We start from the raw sequence: 22,007 nt of genomic DNA, 5'->3' as shown, positions 1-22,007 counted from the left end.
CTTTTCATTAGGCTCATTGGCAAATTGCTGGTGGAACTCCGTTACTAACATTGTCTCTGGCTAGGGGAGGTGACAGGGCAGGGTAGTGGCAGAACAATAGTAAAGTACAAAGTGGGAGCAACAGGGTGACAGGCAGAGGCTTCAAACCCCAGGAGGAAAATAAACACAGACACACTCCTGTATTCAATCCTCAAAATAATTTTGTAGGGAAGAAACAGCTACAATAATTATATCTAAACACGTAAAATTATCCTCCTTAGACTTTCTCTTAGAATTTTCATTAGTCAGAATCTCCATAAACACTTGATCGAGATATGAAAGTAACTTTTTTTTTTTTTGGTATATCTAACTAGCAAGGTGTCAGAAAAAAATGCAAATGTAAACGTGGTGAGGATGCAGAGAGACCAGCACTCTTAGATGCTGGATTGGAAAAATGTAGATGGTACTACTTTTTTCTGGAGCATCATTTGGTAATATGCATTAAAAATTGTAAAATATTTATGGTGTTTGAGCTAGTAATTTTACTTCTGGGAATTCATATAAAGATAATAATCAGAGATGCTGACAAAGATTTAGGTACAAGTGTTTACCAAATAACTGGAAAGATATTCCATGTTCATACATTGGAAGAATTAATGTTGGCAAAATTTCCATTCTCCCCAAGGCAATCTACACACAGATTTAATGAAATAAAAATAATTAATGTAATGTATCAAATTTCCAATGACATTATTCACAAAAATAGAAAAAACAATCTTAAGATTTGTGTGGAACTACAGAGAACTCTGAATACCTAAAGTAATCCTGAGAAAAAAGAACAAAGTTGGAGGAATCACACTTCTTGCTTTCAAATTACAATGCAAAGCTATAGTCATCAAAACAGTATAATACTTGCATCAACATAGACACACAGACCAAAGGAACAGAATGGAGAGCTCTAAAATAAATCCCTGCATGTACAGGCAACTAATGTCTGACAAAAAGGCCAAGAATACTCAATGTAGAAAGGATAGTCTCTTCAATAAATTGTGTTTGAAAAACTGGCAGCCACATGCAAATGTATAAAACTGGATGTGCATGTTGTCCCACTTATAAAAATCAACTGAAAGTGCATTAAAGAAACATTTAACATCTGGAACCATAAAACTCCTACAAGAATATATAGGGGACTGGCTCCTTCACACCGGTCTTTGCAATTTTTTTTTTTTTTGGATTTGACACCAAAAACAAAGAAAACAAAAGCCAAAATAAACAGGTGGGAGTACATATAATTAAAAGGTTTCTACACTGCAAGGGAAACCATCAACAAAGTGAAAAGGCACACTATGTAATGGGAGAAAGTATTTGCAAATATCTAATAAGGGGTTAATATGCCTATTGTATAAAAACCCACACAAGTCAATAGCAAAACAACAATAACAAAAACAATTTAGTTAAAAAATGAGAAGAACTGGATAGATATTTTTCCAAAGAAGACATGCAAATGGGCAACAATACATGAAAAGATGTTCAACATCAGTAATCACCAGGGAAATAAAAATCAAAGCCACAGTGAGATATCACCTCACACCCGTTAGGATGGCTGCCCTCAAAAGCACAAAAGAGGGCTTCCCTAGTGGCGTAGTGGTTGAGAGTCCGCCTGCCGATGCAGGGGAGACGGGTTCGTGTCCCGGTCCGGGAAGATCCCACATGCCGCAGAGCAGCTGGGCCCATGAGCCATGGCCGCTGAGCCTGCGCGTCCGAAGCCTGTGCTCCGCAACAGGAGAGGCCACAACAGTGAGAGGCCTGCGTACTACAAAAAAAAAAAAAAAGCACAAAAGAATGAGTGTTAGCTAAGATGTGGAGAAAAGAAATCCTCGTGCACTTGTAGGTGGGATGTAAATTGGTGCAGCCACTCTGGAAAAGAGTATGAAGGTTTCTTGATTATACCACAATAAAGCTGAAAAAAATCTATTGTAAAATGAAAAACAACAACAAAAAAACCCAAAACCACAGGGCTTGTGGGGAAATGGGTTTAGGGCCCAATACTCAAAAACTGTCATTGGTACATTAAAAAATAAGGGCCTGCTAGGGACTGAATATTTCTGTCCCCTGAAAATTACTATTTTGAAGACCAATTCCCAATGTGATGTTATTTGGAAGTTATGTGATGTTAGTTCAGGAAGTAATTGAGTCAGGAGAGTGGAGCTGTCATCAATGGGATTAGTGCCCTTATAAAAAGACACCCGAGAGCTTGCTTTCTCTGCTTTTCACCCAGAGAATACCTCTCCAGGAAACAGCTCTCACCAGACAAGTGCTGCCACCTTGATCTTGGACTCCCAGCCTCCAGAACTGTGAGAAACAAATCTTTGTGTCAAAACCACACAGTCTGTGGTATATTTGTTACAGCAGCCCAAACTAAGACAAACCCTAACAAAAATGGTAGTGTAATTATATGTGCTAAATGGTTAAATATTCACCCACAACAAATATGGCACTTTAACTTGAAAAGGGCCTGCAGTTTGCTGGTTAATCTGGGTGGTAGAAGGGTTGCAGCTTGTGGGTGATTGTGAAGCAGTGAGAGAAGGGTGATTTGAAATCCCATAAAAAGCTGTAACGTCTGATGTGAGTGGGGTAGCTGTTTGAGGTGTGTGCAAGTGTGTGTTTTGTGTTTTTCCACCTGCCTAGGCTCCTCTGGGTGCAGCTGTGCATTCATTCACCAACTGTTTCTCTGGACAAAATTACATGTGAACACAAGTGAGATTCAGAATATGTTCAAATTGTTCCCTGTATGTCAGGCATGTTAGAGCAACACTTATTGCAACTCTGACAATGTATTAATATCTTTCTCCTGATGGCTATGAAGGAGCATATATGACCTTTAATCTGGGGCTCCCTAAGGATCACGAACTGCAGGTTGAAGGAATTGAAGAAACGGGATTTAAACAATTATTTTTAAATAATTAATGTAACACATTATGGAAAATAGGAGTACTAAGGTTTAAAACTTACCTTGGCTTCCATGTTCCGTTGAGTCATTTTCTCTTAATGAATTCAGTTCTCAGATTATGCAACCAAAAATCTTTAGGCTTTTGTATAGTTAAATATAGAATATTATAATATAAGGCTAATGTAGTATGAGCTTCAATAGGTGTGGAGAACAACATTTTGAAATATGAAAATCCATAAAGCAGGGTTAGTATTTCCATAGGCACCATAGTCTGTGCTGTCTAACTTTAGATTTAGAAAAATAATGACTCTGACTATCTGAGATGGTTAAAGCCAGTTTTTCAACTTTTCTTGTGGTGGGGCCCCACACTGTCTTAACAACATCTTCAACTTACATTGATTAAACAACTCTAAACTAAATGCACTTCAAGAAATATCAATAAATCTTTACCTAATTAAAAATAATATCCCAGAAATTTTCATCTATATTTTGGATGCTTCAGCATTTTTAAATTGGTTTTTACCCTGATTATGCGAGTAATGTGTGGTCAAAATTTATAAAGTACCAAGAAAATAAGAATTATGCACATCTCTATCGCAAAGAAAGAGCTAGTAAGAGTTTTATATATTTACACTCCTCATAAACTCACATGTAAATATTGTTGATTTCCCCCTCTCTCCATATATATATAATGTAATGTAATATATAATTTTTCGAGCAATGCATTGAAAGAATGCAAGATGGGGCATCTGATTTGCAGATGACACAACCCATCTTCCAGGCCTGCTCTAAGGATTTAAATTAGATTCCCAAAGTTAAGGGTTCAACATATGTAACACATAATGTAAATAGTAGCTGCTGTGATACATTTATTGACCTGTATTTAAGTATCTTCATAGACATTATGATAATGCCTGAATAATGTTATGTCAGGAACTTGGGCAATATAGTTTAACCATTTCCTTGCTAGTTAGAGTCTAGATTTAGGGCTCTTCACAATTTTTCCCTCTTAAAAGTAAACTATTTGAATACCTTTTCTATGTACAAACACGTTGCCATATCATTTTTCCCCCGTTAGTAGTAGAATTCTAAGGATGGAATTACAAGAGGTTTATTATCACCTCTTTAAAAACTGCTTTCTAGAAATGTACCAATTTACGTATGTGGCTGTTCACCACTTTTGATTTAATTGTGCCATGTTTTGAAAGTTTTCCTAAAGGTAGAAAAGATTGTATTATTTTTCACTTGTGAGATCAACGTTTTATGTTGGTATTTTTATTTAATCAAAGGAATTTTCTGTGCACATCATTCGTGTGTGTGTTTTAGATCTGCTTTATTCTTTCTGTTTAAATCAATTTGCATTAATGTTTTAATATTTTAAAACTAATAGTTTATTTTGAAAAAATAGTTAAAAATATTAACTTATACAAATATTAACCTCTTGAAGTTTCCCATTTTTATGTAATTTTTCTTTATCCTTTATACGTTTGAGATTTTCCCATCTAGAAGCCATATACATCTATATATTTTTTTAAATAAAACTCTGTTTGAATGTATATCAAATTTATTTTTTATGTTTTGAGTGAAGATGTAAATACTTTTTAAAGAAAACTAACTACCCAGTTTTTCATCACCACTTATTGTATGCTCCATAATGGCTTCTATTCACTGTAATACCTTTATCATATAGGCTCTCATCCTAGAATCTACATTTAGGGTAACGCTAGTTTCAGCTACGAATTGGCACTTGTCATCTACCTCCTCAAGGATTAAATCATGTGCTGGTGCAGCTGCTGCAGCCGCTGACCTTCAACACTCCCTGAAAGGAGTTCCGGGTGGAGAGCAGAAATGAGGCACTCTGTGCTCGGGGGAAACTGGCAGGACAACTCTTCAGAGAGTTACATACTTTCAGGAGAAGATTTTATGAGCCCAATTCTTGTATCCCCTCATATCTAGAAAAACACTAAGATCTTTCATGGTGAGGTCTGCTCTCAAGACTAGCAGCAACCTTCACGAGACTAACAGAAACATTCTGCAAAAAAATATATGCTCTCGATTGCATATACTCCCCATTCACCAAAATCACATATATACTGATCTTCCCCCCTGCCTCTTTGGAGTAGTTTCTCAGAGCTCTCTGAAATGCAGTCTCCTGGGCTATACTCCTCATTTTGTCCCAAATAAATCTTAACTTGCAACTCTCACGTTGTGCATTTTTTTAAAAGTCGACAGTAGTTTACCATTTTCTGTATTAGAACCACACTCTTAATTTAGCTTTATATATAATTAGTAAGGCACATTTCACTCATTCTCTTCAAAAAAAATTCTAGCTTGACTTTCAACTAAACCTTAATCACTTTCTTAACAACATACTAGGATTTTGATTGGAAGTTTATTAGAATTAAAATCGAGAAAGGTAGATCTCTCTGTAATATTTGGTGCTCTACAGAATCATGGTATTTTCTCTTTTTTTTTGGTCTTTTTAAATGGTATTTTGTAAATTTGATTTTTTTCTACTTATTCATTCTCTATATTCCTTTAAAATACGTTTATTTTAAATTTTAGTTGCTTTTTTATGAAAGAGATTTATACATATGTTTTCTATATCTTTTTTTTTTTTTTTTTTTTTTTTGCGATACGCGGGCCTCTCACTGTCGTGGCCTCTCCCGTTGCGGAGCACAGGCTCCGGACGCGCAGGCTCAGCGGCCATGGCTCACGGGCCCAGCCGCTCCGCGGCATGTGGGATCTTCCCAGACCGGGGCACGAACCCGTGTCCCCTGCATCGGCAGGCGGACTCTCAACTACTGCGTCACCAGGGAAGCCCTGTTTTCTATATCTTAAAAGTAGAAAGTCAGCTGTTCTGTGCACTTTATGATTCTTGTCCATTGAACTGTTATATTTTTAAGGATTTTCAGTGCCGTTTCATTAACTATTGGGAAATCTCATAATTTCTGAAAATGTCCTTTAGCATTCAACAATTCATATATTAATTAGTATTTTAATAAGATAGGATTTTAAAAATTGGGGTATAGTTGCTTTACAATGTTGTGTTAGTTTCTGCTGTACTGCAAAGTGAATCAGCTATATGTATGCATATATCCCCTCTTTTTTGGATTTCCTTTTCATTTAGGTCTCCACAGTGCATTGAGTAGAGTTCCCTGTGCTATACAGCAGGTTCTCATTAGTTATCTATTTTATACATAGTAGTGTATATATGTCAATCCCAATCTCCCAATTCATCCCACATCCCTTTTCCCCCCTTGGTGTCCATACATCTGTTCTCTATGTCTGTGTCTCTACTTCTGCTTTGGAAATAGGTTCATCTGTACCATTTTTATAGATTCCACATATATCCATTAATATATGATATTTGTTTTTCTCTTTCTAACTTACTTCACTGTCTGTATGACAGGTACATCCACGTCTCCACAAATGAGCCAATTTCATTCCTTTTACTGGCTGAATAATATTCATTTATATATGTACTACATCTTCTTTATCCATCCATCTGTTGATGGAGACTTAGGTTGCTTCCATGCCCTTTCTATAGTAAATAGTGCTGCAATGAGCATTGGGGTGCATGTGTCTTTTTGAATTATGGTTTTCCCAGGGTACACGCCCAGTAGTGGGATTTCTGGGTCATATGATAGTTCTATTTTTAGATTTTTAAGGAATGGCCATATTGTTTTTCATAGTGCCTGTATCAATGTACATTCCCACCAACACATAAAATTGGTGTGTGGTTTTGTTTTACACCATTTATGTCTGATATCAGGGTTAAATTATTTTCACAAAATACAGATTTCCTCTATTCTTCTATTCTTGATTCTCTGAAATTATTTGTTACTTTTGTAGTCAGCTGTTTTTTTTTTTACTTGTATAACCCATACAAGATTTTCAGAAGTAATTGTTGAAAAACTTTATTTTATGTGCTTTCTAGCTTATTTTTCTTTTGTTTTAGTTGTTTTAAATATTGGTCTTGAGAATTCATATTTTTCCAGAAAGTAGTCAATTTCTTGAACATTCTAATGTAGTTGCAGTATATATATGTGTGTGTGTGTGTGTGTGTGTGTGTGTGTGTGTGTATCTGACCTGGGGTCTCACACAATGCCCCTAAATCCCTTGGAGTTTCCTGGGTGATAGAAGTGGGGCTTTTTTCTATGTTTTTTAAAGTGTTAATTTAAATTTTTTTTTTCTGGTAGGAAACGATTACTTGCATATCACTTAGACCCTTTGAAGTCTCATTTTTAAGGTTTGTTAGTGCAGTTCTAGAGTATCCTAGAGTATCCTTTATGCTAGGGCTTGTGATTAGTTCCACTTCTAATATGCACAATTTCTGGTGTCTTAATTGAATGCCCCATGTATTCAAGGAGGTTTCTTCACTCTGGCTGGTGAGGATTCTCAGCCATACATGAACTTTGGAAATTATTTAATGTACAGTTCTCCAGTAATTGTTCTTTCTGCAGAAACTGTTCCTTCCCAGCCTTGCGAAATTTCACCTGTGTGTGCTCAGATTAGTACTCGACAGAGACTCAGAGGGATAATCAGGCAGTGGTGGAGTTCTCTCTCTGGGTAGCTCCTTCCTTTTGGATGCCCTGCCCCTCAAATTATCGCCCCCTGGACCTCCCAACTCACTGTGTTCTCTCCCTTGCTCTTCCCTTGGAGTCCCTTCCTCTCAGTTCACCTGTAATTTCTGGGCCACTGAAAGTACTTGCATCTAAATCTGTCTTCTCCTGCTCCTATGTAAAGTCTCAGTAGCACCTTCCCCTGAATGATGACCATGGATGAAACCTTCCCCAGCTACTTTAAAGTCCCCTCTGGATGTCTCCTCTCATCCAGGCTCAGTGAGTCAGAATCATCCATGATCCATTTTTTCATACTCAACAAGATGTCTGGCCATGTTGAGTGTTTCTCCAGTGGAGTGGGTTGAGCAATGATGGACAAAGAGAGACGAGCAGACAGCAGTTAGAGACCATGTCAGGCTGTGGTGGGCATGAGAATGAATGACACTGCTAAGAAGAGGAACAGATTATAGAGAAGTCACAAGGGTAGAAGAGGTTGGAAAATGTTTTCAAACACAGATCGGGGAGAAATCTGGTAGAGGAGAGGTTGAATTTATAATAAAATAAAGAGAAATGACCACTTCTAGGTTCCTCAGAAAAACTCAGTACCTGCTATCTTACTGGTAACATCTTATCAAATGTTATTTCAGTTAGAAATACTTTAGGCTACAAATCCTTTAGAAACTATCCTATACAGATTTTAGCAGTAGAATAACATAAGCCAAAGTTATGCATTGCAGCATTGTTTGTAATGTCAAAAGATGGTTGAATATTAGTGTTTATCCCAATATGGACTGGCAACATGCATTATAGTACATCATCCACTCAGTGGACTGCTTTGTAGGAAACAACGTCCTGATAGAAGTTTTTTCCCCCAGATATTTTTCAACTGAATATAAGGAAGATGTAATGAAACATTATACAACTACTTATGTATTAAAATGTGGAGTGAAGGAAAATATATATTCACATTTTCTTGTATACCCATAAAAAGACACTCTGGAATGATACCTGGAAAATCAACCACAGTGGCTAACTTTGAAGACAGGGGTCCTGGGCAAGGGCGGGTGACAGAATACAACATAAAGTATTTAATATTTATAGGTTCTTGAACCTTCTACACATATTATCAACTTCTCATAAATGTGGACATTAAATTCTTTTTAAATCTCTAAAGATTAAAAGTTATAGCACGATTTCTACCAACTGAATGAAAGTCCAATTTGTTTTTCCAGAAAGATTATCTGGCTTCCCTAAAATGTCTACTCATGAGAATTTTCTGGTGGCTTTTGCTTCTTTTCTTTCACTTTGGAAACAGTTTTCTGATTCATAATCCTTTGTGTTCTTCCTTTCAAAGAACATCTACCGCTGCTAATTTTATGAGTTAAGCTTGATCTAATTTTCTTACCTTTTTCCCCATTTTTCCCTATGAAAAGACTCTGTACATTCATTATCAGTTGAGACAATACTTAGATAATTCATAAGGCTAGGAGGACAATTATTTGCCTTAATACTTGAATTCTTTCTCTGCATCTGACATATTAATAATGCCAGTAAGATATTGTATAAAACCGTTGCCTTTATTATAATAAGAAATATTAGTCAGGAGACCATATCTTAAGCCTGATTGTAAAACCAGCAGCCATGTAAACAGTGAGGAGATGTGAGGGGATATTTCATGTGGAAGAGAGGAGAGCTCTCTTCAGAGGTTTAAAGGGTGTTTAAAAGCATGTAGAGCTCGGCCCAGTGGATGGACCATTTGGGAGTCGCTCCCCAGGGATACATAGGAGAGAGTCCTGCGCATCTTGAGTGCTGCACAATGCGGTGGTCTGGAGTGGTGGCTGTGGACCCCTCTGTAGATCAGTGGAGAAGAAAGTTGCAGCCTTGTGTCTGTACAAGTGTGTACAAGGCGATCTGGCCTTCAGAAAAAGAAATTTGACTAAATCGCTTATGGTCTCAGCTCTAATAATAAGATCTTTTCTTGAATCCATTTCTTTTTCCTCTCAAATTCTCAAACCCGAGTAGTTATTCTGCATGAGACAATTCTCTTTTAATTCCATTCTTCAATCTCAAATATGTAGCTTATCTTCAGTAAGTACCTGTCCATCTTTATTCTTTAGACAAGATAAGCAAGAGGGTCATTTTCTTATCAGACTTTAAAGGAAAACAAATACCTTTACATTTAGACTTTCTAAGGTTCTAAATTTGTTTCATGTTCCCACAGTAATATCTTCAATCCTGAGTTTGTGGCATTTTTACCTACTTCAGACATGACTCTGGGGAGTGAATTCGTTGTGGGACCTGACAGACCACTGGGATTTTGAACACTTGGCAGTTAGATCTCCATTTATAGAAGTGTTAACAACCAATGGAACAATCAGCATACAGTCCAGGGTTACAGGGGTGACAGCCGCGAGAAGGCGACCTATGGATGACAGAAGAGATCGGCCTTCTGACAAGCAGTTGCATTTCACTGCGAGGCAAAGAGAAAGTGCCTGCAGATACAGAGATGCCATCAGCAGGGAGCAGGGAAACTTCACCCAGATCTGTTATCAACAAAACCGTCAGAAGTCAGTCATTCCCTGGGCTTATTTGTGCTTCCTGTTTCTGCACTCCCTTGTGCTTCGAGACTGCTCTGCTGAGTTGATGTTCTCCTCCATGCTTTTTCTAAATCTCCTCTGGGCCAGGAGGATGTAGGAAGTAGAGGTGTTCTGTGGTGGATCTGCTTCGTATAACACGTCTGACTGCCTTGCAGCTGGGACAGTACGTGTGCTGAGTGCCGACCTGCCTTCCCAAGGGTGTGGCTGGGGTGGGACCAGAGGTCTGAATGGGGAAGGTGGTAGGGGTGCGTTTGTTTTCTTTCACTCCCAGGTCAGGAGATCTTAATCTGAGGGGCTTAGGGAGCCCAGGGAGCCTGTGGCCTCCCTGAAGTCATGTATAAAATGTGTTTGTGCACAGGTTTTTATTCAAATAAAATTAAATGCCCTGGATTTACCCTTTCAGAATATTTTAGCACTGTTCCTAGTCTGTAGAGATCCTTGTGCACTGGAGTAGAACATAGCTGCAGTGATTTCAACACATTTCCATTGTGAACAGTACCAAGTAAAGTAAGCTTTCTGAGTCAAGAGCAAGTGGTGGCTGAAAAGGTTTAAAAACATTCTATGAAGTGTCTAGAATTGGGAGTGTTTGATCTGCACTCTACTGGAACATTTTAAGGTCTAATACTTTGTTTTCCACTTGTGAGCAGCTAGGTCAAGTTTTTTTGTTCCCCCAGACAAGAAAACCTAAATATATAAAGTCTATGTGTCTGGCCAGGGTCAAAGGACAAACTAGTTTAGGGATGGTCACAGGCAGACTTTTCTCATTACCAGAAATTAAAGTGGCAACGAGTATTTATGACACAAACCCTAAACGCATTTAATTATTGGATAATCTCGATCTACAGAGAGGCAAAGTCTCTTCCTGTGGTTATTTGTAAATACTTCATACAGATCTATTTAAATGGCTTTGTGCTCTTCTAGGATTATTCTCCCGTGACAATGGCCAGGACTTAATGCACTTATGCACAAAACTATTTAGGTTCCTGCTCAAGTGTGGTAAACTGGTTAACAACAAACCAAACCAGTGAACTGTTTTTTAAACTGGCTGATGGTGCCACCTACTGTCCAGTCTGTAGAAATGAGCTGGGTTTGGAACCTGAGCCTTATCTACTGAGAGCCACAGAAACTAGGATATGAAGGGGAATTAGACTCAAGTCTAATTATACTTTCTAATTATACTCTATTTAGAATGAGTTACATAAATAGTTATATTTATACCCTCTCCCCAACATTCCCAATCTCAGGTTACAGAAAATAAAACATTAGAAAATTATTTTAAATTGTGGCAGATGTAGGAAACAGTATCAGGCTATCATGTGCTTTCTGTAGATGCAGATTATCCAGTACCAAAATGCCTTTAGGGCTCTGCATCAAACATGCTCTTTGCCATTTCAACTCCTAGTGATGTCCGAAGCCCCGAGCCTCCTGAGTAGCGGCCCCTGCTGTGGACTCGACTGTATTTACTTTACACTGTGTTGAACAGATGACAGAAAAAGAAAAAGCTCTAAAAAGGAGGAAGATTTCAGGTAAGCAAAAATAGTATTTTAAAATATTGATTTGGGTGTTTTGTTTTTAATGGACCAATCCATGATAGAACAGGCCCAGACGAGGTTTGAAAATAAAATGTATATTTTCTTCCCTGGAGAGATACTGGCAGCCAAGTTAATTAAAACATATGCTTTCTAGGAACCAGGCATAAATTCTCACTTAGTTTAGACAAATAACTGATTTCCAAGCTGGCTTAAACCCAGCGAGTGCTCAAGGAATGTTCTAGTGACTACTGTGCCGTTAGGGTTTTATTATTTGTTCTTCGAGTGTGTTCTGTCTCTAATCCTTAAATAAAAACCCATTCTCGGGCTTCCCTGGTGGCGCAGTGGTTGAGAATCTGCCTGCTAATGCAGGGGACACGGGTTCGAGCCCTGGTCTGGGAGGATCCCACATGCCGCGGAGCAACTAGGCCCGTGAGCCACAAGTACTGAGCCTGCGCGTCTGGAGCCTGCGCTCCGCAGCAGGGGAGGCTGCGATAGTGAGAGGCCCGCGCACCGCGATGAAGAGTGGCCCCCACTTGCCACAACTAGAGAAAGCCCTCGCACAGAAACGAAGACCCAACACAGCCAAAAATAAATAAATAAATTAAAAAAAAATAAAAACAACAACAACAAAAAAAACTTATCAATGAAAAAAAAACCATTCTCTTCCACGTAACTTACTATTTGACTTGACTCTAGGCTGTATGACAAAACATTTCTGTTATCACATGTAAAATTGTGCGTGTGTGCGCGTGTTTTTAAATACAAACAGTGTACACTCTTGTTCAAGTTCATCCTGAGTTTCAAGTACACACAAAAAAACCCCTGAATACTTCAGAGGAAAAGTACAATTTCTCGTTCATACGTATCAAGGTATCCATGGTTCATTTGTATGTATTCTGACAACTTAAAAAAATTTTTTTCAAATATACTTTTATTTACTCACAGATAATAAAGTTTCATTTTTACTTGTCTTAAATACTGTGTGTTGCCTTGCAGCTTGCTTTTGTCAGGTAACAGCATGACTTTGATGTGTCACCATTTCCTGCTTTGGGGTTTTCCATTGCTATTTGAGAACACTGCAGAAAGCTTTCCACAGAACCACATAATACTGCTATAAGCGTATCCAGGTTCATATTTCATTTCTATCTCTCACCTTCATGCTAATAACAATATGCATAATTAAACGTTTCTAAGTTTTCAGAGATAATTTTCTTTAAAGTGAATATAAAGCCCAGAAACCAAGCAGTTTCTGTGGTGTCTTGTCTTATTCTAGTTTCGTCTTGAATTCCTTAAAACTTTGTGGCGAAAACTTCATTGTAAACTTTAGGTTAAACTGTAGGTTATCTCTAGCGCAGCTAATTCCATTACTGACATCGGTGGTAATAACCTGTTTTCAGATTAATGCTACTAAAAATATCTAGTACATTAATGACAAAAACAAAGTTATTACAAGTTAGTTCATAGCATGAGGCTTTGGAAGTCCGCAGGAGCCGGGAGCTGCCTGTCCGTGTGTAGGGGCTGAGGCATCTCATCGTCTCCCTTCTCCAACATGAAGGGCTGAGAGGGGCTCTGACTCCGCAGGGATGTCGAGAGGAAAATCCTCCAGCCAGTTCAGTGCCCCTACACTTGACTCTTACATGCTCGGTCCTGTCCAGACGCTCACATGAGGGCACCTCAGGTGACACACTGAGAATTCAGTCCCATTTGTCTTCTCGCAGCCCCACCAGCACACTGGCTGGGTCATGAAGCTCTTTTGGGAGAGTTATAGCCTGATGGCCAGGAGAGGACACAGAGGCAGCTGGTCTGCACTCTTTCCGAGCAAGGCGGCAACAGTTGTTTGTTTGTTGGGTTCTCTTTTCTGCATGTGTAGAATTTATTCAGCATAATCACAGGGGCATTGTAGTCATGCTGTCACACACACACACAAACACAGATATTGCACCACATCCATGTGGAGCCCAAGTGCATTCCATCTGAGACTTACTTATATGCTTTTACGTGCCACAGCCCACCTTTTATATAATACATGTTTCAATGCCAGTTGCTGTGTTGACTTTCTCAGCATCATCTGCAGACATCTTCACGACTGCAGCACCCAGAGCAAGCTGTTTTCCTTCTGCCTCAATTGCAACAATCCTATCTGCTGCAGCAGAGCAAAGCTTAGCTCCTCGAGAAGCTAAGTGTAGACACGTGATATCAACTCCTTTGAGTACAAATTTGATGGCTCCTTTATCCACCTGTTGGTGTGGAAAAAGCGTCTTTTTTTATCTTTTTCTGTGTGGAATAACCTTGGGGTTGGATAAAAAGACCCTCTCTTTTTCTAAATAGAATAACTCTCCAGTCACTGGAAAGATTTCTTTCTGTTCATAGCATACCACTCTTTTAACTGGTTCCTTCTTAGGCACGATTAGGTGAAGCCATGGTTCAATGCCTGGGAATGGTTCTACTTGTTCTTAATACCCATAATAGCAGGTTTTCCACTGGATGTAGCTGAACACATTTTCTTTTTAATCAAATTTCTTGAACATGTTTCAAGGTGAAGGGGTGATGATAGGGAAGGGCCGGGAATGGCGAAAAATAGACTTAGCAAGGATCCCGCAGACCCCCTACACCTGGAAGGCAAAAGGGATGGTGGCAGCTGGGGTCGTTACTCACAGGTGACACATCTGGCCTCACTTTTCCAGCTCTGGGGAAATCTCACTCCTTCTGCTCCTTCAACTACTTCCTCCGACTATTCATATGAGCACTGAGGCAATTTGGGGTGTTCTTTGGGGTTACCAATTTCTCCCTAGGGCTGGTAGCTGAAAGGGTGGAAGTTGAGCAGTAAGAAGGGACCAAGCACTCATTCTTGTTGCAAGAACCGGATGGAGGGGCGGCACCTGGTCTACACAGGGACGGTTGGCCATTTCTGCAGGCACACAGGGATCAGAAGAGTGTGGGCTTCAACGCTCAGGGGCATCCTCCTGAATTCCAGTACCAAGTTAGGGTCCCTCTCACGGCGCTAACGTCCCACGGGCTAGCAGACCTCTGGTGAGTGGCTGACTAACCTCGTCTGGGACTTGGAGCCTGGCTACTTTAACTAATAAATTGTTGATGAAAATAATCAATAAGCAATCTATAATAGGAATAGACAAGCATCTGATTTGAGCCAAACTGTGGACTATAGCCTGGAAGACAACCCCTCAGATAGCTCTGAAGAACTGTCCCAGGTAAGCATAGTTTTCAGTACAATTTTATATATTTTCTGAACAAAGAACATTAAAAAAGTGAGGGATACATTCCTTTAAGGTTTCAGGGAAAAAGGCAAACACAAAACAAACAAACAAACAAAAAACAGATCAGCTCATACACAGCAAGTCAGCATGGCCTTGGCACCTGGGAAATGAGGCTTATTATTGAAGGAGCTTCAGCATTGGCATCCCAGGAAAGGAGGCATTTCATCTTTATTTTTAACATGGACATTCTTTACTTCTGGTCAATGCACTCTTTTCTTTAATAATTAAAGCAGAAGCACAATGTATGTTTGATAGGCCACACGCAGGCTATTCTAGTATGCATAACACTCAAGTTAACTCCTGTATAAGCCAGACGACGTCCCCATACCTCAATATGTGAAAATATCTTTATCAAAATCCTCGGTCTGGGTGGGGGGTTCAGCTTTTTCTGCTTTCTTTCTACCCAGAAGCTCCTCTTCTTGTTTCGATGGTGACTAGCAATTACTACCCTGTCACCTGTGAGAGTTTTTACACCTGGACCATCGCCTATTCCAGACACTATGGGTGCCCCACCTAGCCCGTGGAGGGGTCCTTGTTACTTCCAACTGTGGAGCAGTCTAGCTCCCAATTCCCCCTCATCACTGCTTTCCCCCCGTCACAAGTCAGTTTCTCTGGAAGGGAATGTTAACATGGATTTTGGCAAGCAGAGTGCAACTTAGGTGTCAACCTCTGTGACAGGGCAGAGAGGGAGCAGGATTGGCCAGATGGCATAGTTGAGCAGGTGTCCGGCCCCGAGGAAGCCTTGGCTCAGCCCATGGGGGCTCTGAAGCATATGTGGCCATCACAGGTGTTGTAAGTGCCCCTTTGCACTTGACCATTGAGTGTGGCAGCCCTGAGAGGGTCCCATGCATGGTTGAGGCTGCCTGAGGGGATCTTGGCTGGAAGTTGCCTGTTGATGGCACTCCAGCAGCTGGGCAGTGAGTGTTTTCTGGGCCAGAGGTGTGGGTGGCACATCCGTGTGCACCCTGAGTGGTGCCCCATATATTAGAGATGAGTAAGTGGGGAACACGTTAGAGATATTTGTCTTGTCATCTTCACCCTGCTGCACCACCTAACATGCTACACTACCTGATTCTGGTGGTAAACAGTCATGATGATTAAATTTCTTTAACTTCATTTTGAATTATTACTGTAAAATAGATTGTTTCCTAATATTTACTACATATTCTGGTAGCAAAGTCTCACTATTATCAGTAAAATTAGTTTAAGTTCATTGTGCGTTGTTACCCTGGAGGCTATTGAAATAATGAGGATTCTATTTTCTCACATTGTGTAATCTAAGTAGATACACGCTGTTGAGACAGGCACACAGAGGGGCACATCTGGGGGAATATATTAAACAAATGTGACATTAAACACACTTTAGGTAAAGACATCTTGGGGCCTTGGGCCAAATACCACTAAGGGATGGAGGACTTCGAGTCAGCTCTGCACAGAAGTATCCAAAAATAGCCTGAAGATACTACACAAGGAAAGCCTATTCTTTAGTTTGTCATAATTCCATCACTGGGCAAGTTGGTGAGTCATTTGTTGTTGTTGTTTTTGTTGTTGTCGTTTTGCTTCTCCTTGCAATCTACTGGTGCCACTTGAGAAAAAATTTTCAGCTGAGGAATTTTTCCTCAATCCCCTATCCCCAGAGGACTAGTGGATGTAACTGGAGACATTCTGGGTTGTCACGCCTGAGGAGATGCTAGTGGGTAGAGGCCAGGGCTGCTGCTCAACATCACAGAACTCACAGGACATCTCCCACAGCGAAAAGTTATCCAGCTCAGAATGCCGTTAATCCCCAGGTTGAGAAATCTTTCCCTAGAGCAAGAGCAAAGGGCTTAAATATCACAAAATGTGCCTTCTGAACTTTTTGAGCAGAGTATTGGACTAAAACCTCTATACAAAAAGTGAATAGACTTGTTGAGGTTAGTGCCACTGTGACAACTCTTGTTGAAAGTCACCCGCACGGGATACTGTACCTCTCATGAGCTTTCAGTGTAGTTGAGCTTTAAAAGCCTGACACAAGACTGGAACAACTTTGGTCTTTCTCACCTGGTCTATGCAAAACTCTAGGAGGAGAAGCTAAAAGGATCATATTATCAGGGGGAAAGCAACATGCAGATGAAACAAGCTGTGAGAGCTTTAGCCCCCACCACAGGCAGTGAGGTCTCTGGAGCTCAGCTGCAGTCACAAGCTGTGTGAAGCAGCTTAGGAGTAGATGCTTGTGCAGTTTAGCCTCCTTGTCCCCAATAAATATTCATTCAATGCCTGCTACATGCCAGACACGGAAATGTCACAGCCCAGTCTCAAGCAGCACCGCTGTAAGCCTGGACACTCAGGACGTGTTATAGGTTCTGTGATAGACACCAGAAGCAGCCTCAGTTGAGGAGAGCACAGAACACAGACTAGCCATTGCAGAGGATCTAATTTGTAAACCTTGCAGCTACAAGGGTCCTGCTCACGTGTGAAGCCAAAGAAGTGCCTGATGAATGGCTGATATCCTTACACTGAGTTTACCAAGAAAAGCTGCCCGTCTGGGGGGCTGAGAGAGCAGCCCCGTGAAGGACGTGGTAGAGCTGCCGCCACAGCTGCCTGGTCCCACCGCCCACACTGGGCCAGCTTCCTCACCTCACCTCTCACTTCGTTCATCTTTTTGGCTGAATGAATACATGTCTCTATTTGACTTTTCCCTGGCATTTCTCATTTGTCTGGATGGTTAATCAATAACATTTTAAAAGTAGTCGGACAATTTTGACCATATTAGGTATTTTGCAGGTGTTTCTACCTTTAGTCCCTGTTTACTCTGCCATCTGGAATACAATGACAGCTAATAAATTTCCCAGTGACCAATCTTTGCAAATCTGACTAGAAATTAGAAACCTCTAAAGCCGTAGTAAATTGAGTGTATGAGAATAGGCTCAATGAAGTTCTGAATATATTTAGTCACGCCAACCTTATCAGGGGAGTTTTTTTCTTATTGTATTTTTGGGCTATATCTTAAAACAACGCACAGCCTGTGCTTAGGTGGCTAGCCTTAGCAAACTACAATAGGTGCTACCATGCACACCCGGGGAAAGTCAGAGTCGCCTTTAGTTGTCCTGCGCATCCGACCACCTGGCGAGGGGAGAATAACAGCAGGGAAAGTCTCTAGTGACAGCAGGTACCCAGTTATCACAGCTCTAAAAGGAGGAAGATGGGGCAAGGCCAGCTCACTGGCTGCAGAGAAGGTGCTTACGACTGGCTGTGGCCCCCAGTCAACCTGATAGCAAGCCTGAGAGCCTCAATGAAGGGAAAGAAAAGAGAGACAGGAGGGAGGAGAACAGTGGGGGAGGGTTAAATTCACCTCCAGGTGTCAAAAAACAAGTGTCACAGTAGAGACTGGGGAGGAGAGGGGGTCAGGTGGGAGGAGCCGGTGAAGAAATACCTGGAGGACGCTTCCTCCCCTCTCCACTCCAGACGGGGCGCACGGGGCGGGCAACAGTGTTTGCATCCACTCCCCTCACTACGAATGTGTGCTTCAAGCTGGTCTTGAGAACACACCTCATTCTTCACTGTGACTGCAGGTTGGGTCTTCTCTGCCCACCTCCCCCTCACATTTCCCTTTGCCCTGAAGTCTTCATTTTTTCAGGCAAACAGTCTGGCTCAGTGGGAAGAGCTGAGCACCCAGGAGGCAAATCCTGGGTCACAGGTGTAATATATATTCATATTAATAGCTTATTTATATTTATTAATTTAATTTATTATAATAAAATAATACTATATAAATAAATGTACATATAATGTAAATAAAATGTTAAATATGATATACTAATATTATTTTAATATATCAACACTATATGTTCATATTAATCATACATAGGCTGATTTACTTAGTGACATCCTTGGCATGAAGAAAAGCGAAGACTATAGAAATCAGAAGAACTGAGAACTTTGAAGATCTTTGAGAGAACTCCATGCCCACGATGTAAATGGAGAGAAGTATGTGAAGGGCTCCTGGCCAGGGCTGCTCACAGAGATATTCTAGGCTCCTTGTTTACTAGGTCAAGAGTGAATCAGGGTGCCCCAGATGTCTGGATAAAAGCAGGAGCCTAGGGTCCAGGGGCCAACCCCCGTGGACAATGCCTGTCCTTCTTTCACCACATTGCAGTGGCCCAGCCCGCCCGCGCATCACCTCCTCACTTACACTCCTGTGAACAAACGTTACCACTTCTCCTACACAATGCAGTGTGCGTGTTGCAGAAGAATTGGCACCTACCAAATAGTGACGAACATCTTAACACTACGGAGAGAGGGAGAAGGAGAGATAGATGGACAAATAGGTAAGCATGCCACAGTTTTAGACTATAATGTAAAATTTATGAAAATAGAAAGTAATGTTAAAACTCTTTAGCTCTCATGCTTCCCTGGGGACGCAGTGGTTGAGAATCTGCCTGCCGATGCAGAGGATACGGGTTTGTGCTCCGGTCCGGGAAGATCCCACATGCCGCAGAGCGGCTGGGCCCGTAAGCCATGGCCGCTGAGCCTGCAGCTCCGGAGCCTGTGCTCCGCAACCGGAGAGGCCCCAAAAGTGAGAGGTCCAGGTAATGCAAAAAAAAAAAACAAAAACAAACAAACAAACAAAAAACAAAAAAACCTCTGTAGCTCTCAGCTTTTATTTTTACCAATGCCTTCATTAAACAATTTTCATTAAACAATCAGTCATCTAAGTACAGTAGATTCTAAATCATAAAATAGGATTTTAATTTTGAAGTACTGTAGTTTTCTACATTACCAGAATGTACCTTCAAATCACCCAATGTCTTCTTAACCAAAGCAGACATTTGTTCTATATTCAAAGACCCTGTCAGAATGTTCCCAGGAGGTTAAAGAGGAGTTTACTGGAACATCATCTGCCCTTCCCCTGTTGCCAGAAGTAAGAGTGTTTATTAATTTTGAGAGAGCTTGGTGAACTGGTTCAGCTCCTACACATGCAGAAATTGCTTGTTGACCAACATGCTCCACTAGGTTCAGCCTCCACTTGAATGTGCCCTAAATCCCGAGCGACTAAGCAGACCAAGAGCCTCGCTGTCCCATTACCCCCTCTGCTTCCACCCACCAGAGTCATGGGCCCACAGGATGCAGAATAGGCTGGACTCTAGGCCGCTCCTCTCCTCCTACACTTCCCCACTCACAGGCCCAGAGAAACCAAGCTCTTTCCCCTGACTTAAGGAGGAAGGAGATCCAGCAACAGTGCCAGAAGAGGCACATGGGAGGGGCCCTTGCACTCCCAGAGGACCGTGGACTCTTCATGTAGGTTTGAGTGGAACATGGTAGCTGGAAGAGACTCAGGACCTGACACCTATGGGACTTCGCCTGCTGTACAGACTCAGAAACCGTCTGTGGGCTGTGCGAGCTGAGGAACGGTGGGGACACTTGGATGGACTGGAGGTAGAGGGGAGGGTTTTCCCTGTTGCAAAGCACAGGCTGTGGTCTTTCTGGGCTGGAAATATTGACAGCTCAGCACCTAATGGAGGGTGTTGGTTGGAGGTATCCTTGTAGTAGAGTTTCTTAGGGAGGTGAGAGGAGATTCTGGGAGGATGCAAAACACTTCCGAGAGCCTTGGGCCACACACCCAGTCTTCTGACACCAGAGGTGGAAGGTAGCAATTTCATATATTTAAAGCTGTCCCAGGTCAGGACAGCCGATTTCCCAGGGCCTGAACAGTGGGGAATACAGTTGGGTGTTGCTAACGATGAGCAGTGTCCCTGAGCAGAGGACAGACAAGGGTTCCCGAGCAGCCAGAACAAAGGCTATTGAGTCAGCAAGACAGTCATGAAGGGGGTGAGGCAGACACTATGCTGGAACTCACAGCAATCTTTGCCCTTGTATAAGCCCCCACAGTGGAGTGAAGTGTTGGAAGAGGGAAGGGAAGATGAAGGACTGTGAGGGGAAGGCACACAGGTGAGCGTGCATGGAACACATAGCACATCTTAGTTCCTTAAAGGGTTTTTATTGAGAAAATAAGGACAGGTCCATGAGACAGCCCTGAAATATGGATGGTCTAGAAAGTCATTTACTATTTTCTTGTCAAGCTTTACCTCTTCCGGGTGGAAAAAGAAAAAGAGAAAGAAAGGAAGGAAGGCAGAAAAGAATGACAAGAGATGTCCCTAAGGGTTCACTGGTTCTCCTCCATAGGGGCGTGGCAGGGACCTCAGCAGAATATGCCCTCAGGAGACCAGCACTGTACTTCATGGGGTCCCAGGGTGAAATGCAGGTCGCAGGGCACTGCTTCCTTGTCCCAAGCACAACAACTTGCCTGGTGGCAGCTGCCCTCTTCACTAGAGTCTATCCATGTCCGGGGTTCTTTTTGCTACAATGAGGGTCACTAATAGTGGGGTCATGGTTATGATGGATGACGTTGGTGTTTCCAAGGAAGGGCAGCATGGCTGGGCTTGTGTCCTCTGGGCCTACTGGAAGCTCCAGGTGAGTGGGGGTATGTTGGGACCAGGCAGGGAAGCAGTACTTAATGTTAGTCAACTGTAGACTTTAAATGGTTAAAATTGAAAATATGGGGCTTCCCTGGTGGCGCAGTGGTTAGCAATCCGCCTGCCAATGCAGGGGACACGGGTTCGATCCCTGGTTCAGGAAGATCCCACATGCTGCGGAGCAGCTAGGCCCGTGTGCCACAACTACTGAGCCTGCACTCTAGAGCCGGTGCTCCGCGACGAGAGAGGCCACCGCAATGAGAGGTCCGCGCACGGCAATGAAGAGTAGCCCCCGCTCACCGCAACCAACAAAGAAACCCCTCGCGCATCCACGAAGACCCAATGCAGCCAAAAATAAATTAATAAATTAAAAAAAATTGAAAATATATATTTTACAAAAAAAAAAAAACTCCAAAAACCCTGGTGGCATGTGAATGTACGTAAAACCTTATGGCTTAAAAAGAAAAATTCTTAGGCCAAACAAAGGAATACATTACTGATACATTCTAAAGCATGAGCCTCAAAAGCATGATATTCAGTATAAGAAGCCAGACATAAAAGGCACATATTGTATGATTCCAGTCACATGAAATATTGAGAATAGGCATATCCGTAGAGACAGAAAGCAGATTTGTGGTGGCCACGGCCTGAGCATAG

General features: G+C 41.5%; 1 long non-coding RNA gene across 1 annotated transcript in view; it reads right to left on the bottom strand.

The window, feature by feature from the left end:
* LOC137218234 (uncharacterized) overlaps positions 1 to 22,007 on the bottom strand; it is a 147,540-nt gene that overhangs the window by 117,568 nt on the left and 7,965 nt on the right. The window lies entirely within an intron of this gene.

The sequence above is a fragment of the Pseudorca crassidens genome, unplaced genomic scaffold (genome assembly GCF_039906515.1).
Source record: "Pseudorca crassidens isolate mPseCra1 unplaced genomic scaffold, mPseCra1.hap1 Scaffold_64, whole genome shotgun sequence".
Taxonomy (NCBI): Eukaryota; Metazoa; Chordata; class Mammalia; order Artiodactyla; family Delphinidae; genus Pseudorca; species Pseudorca crassidens.
Note: the sequence above shows the minus strand (reverse complement) of the source record. Positions and strands in the feature narration are given on the sequence as shown.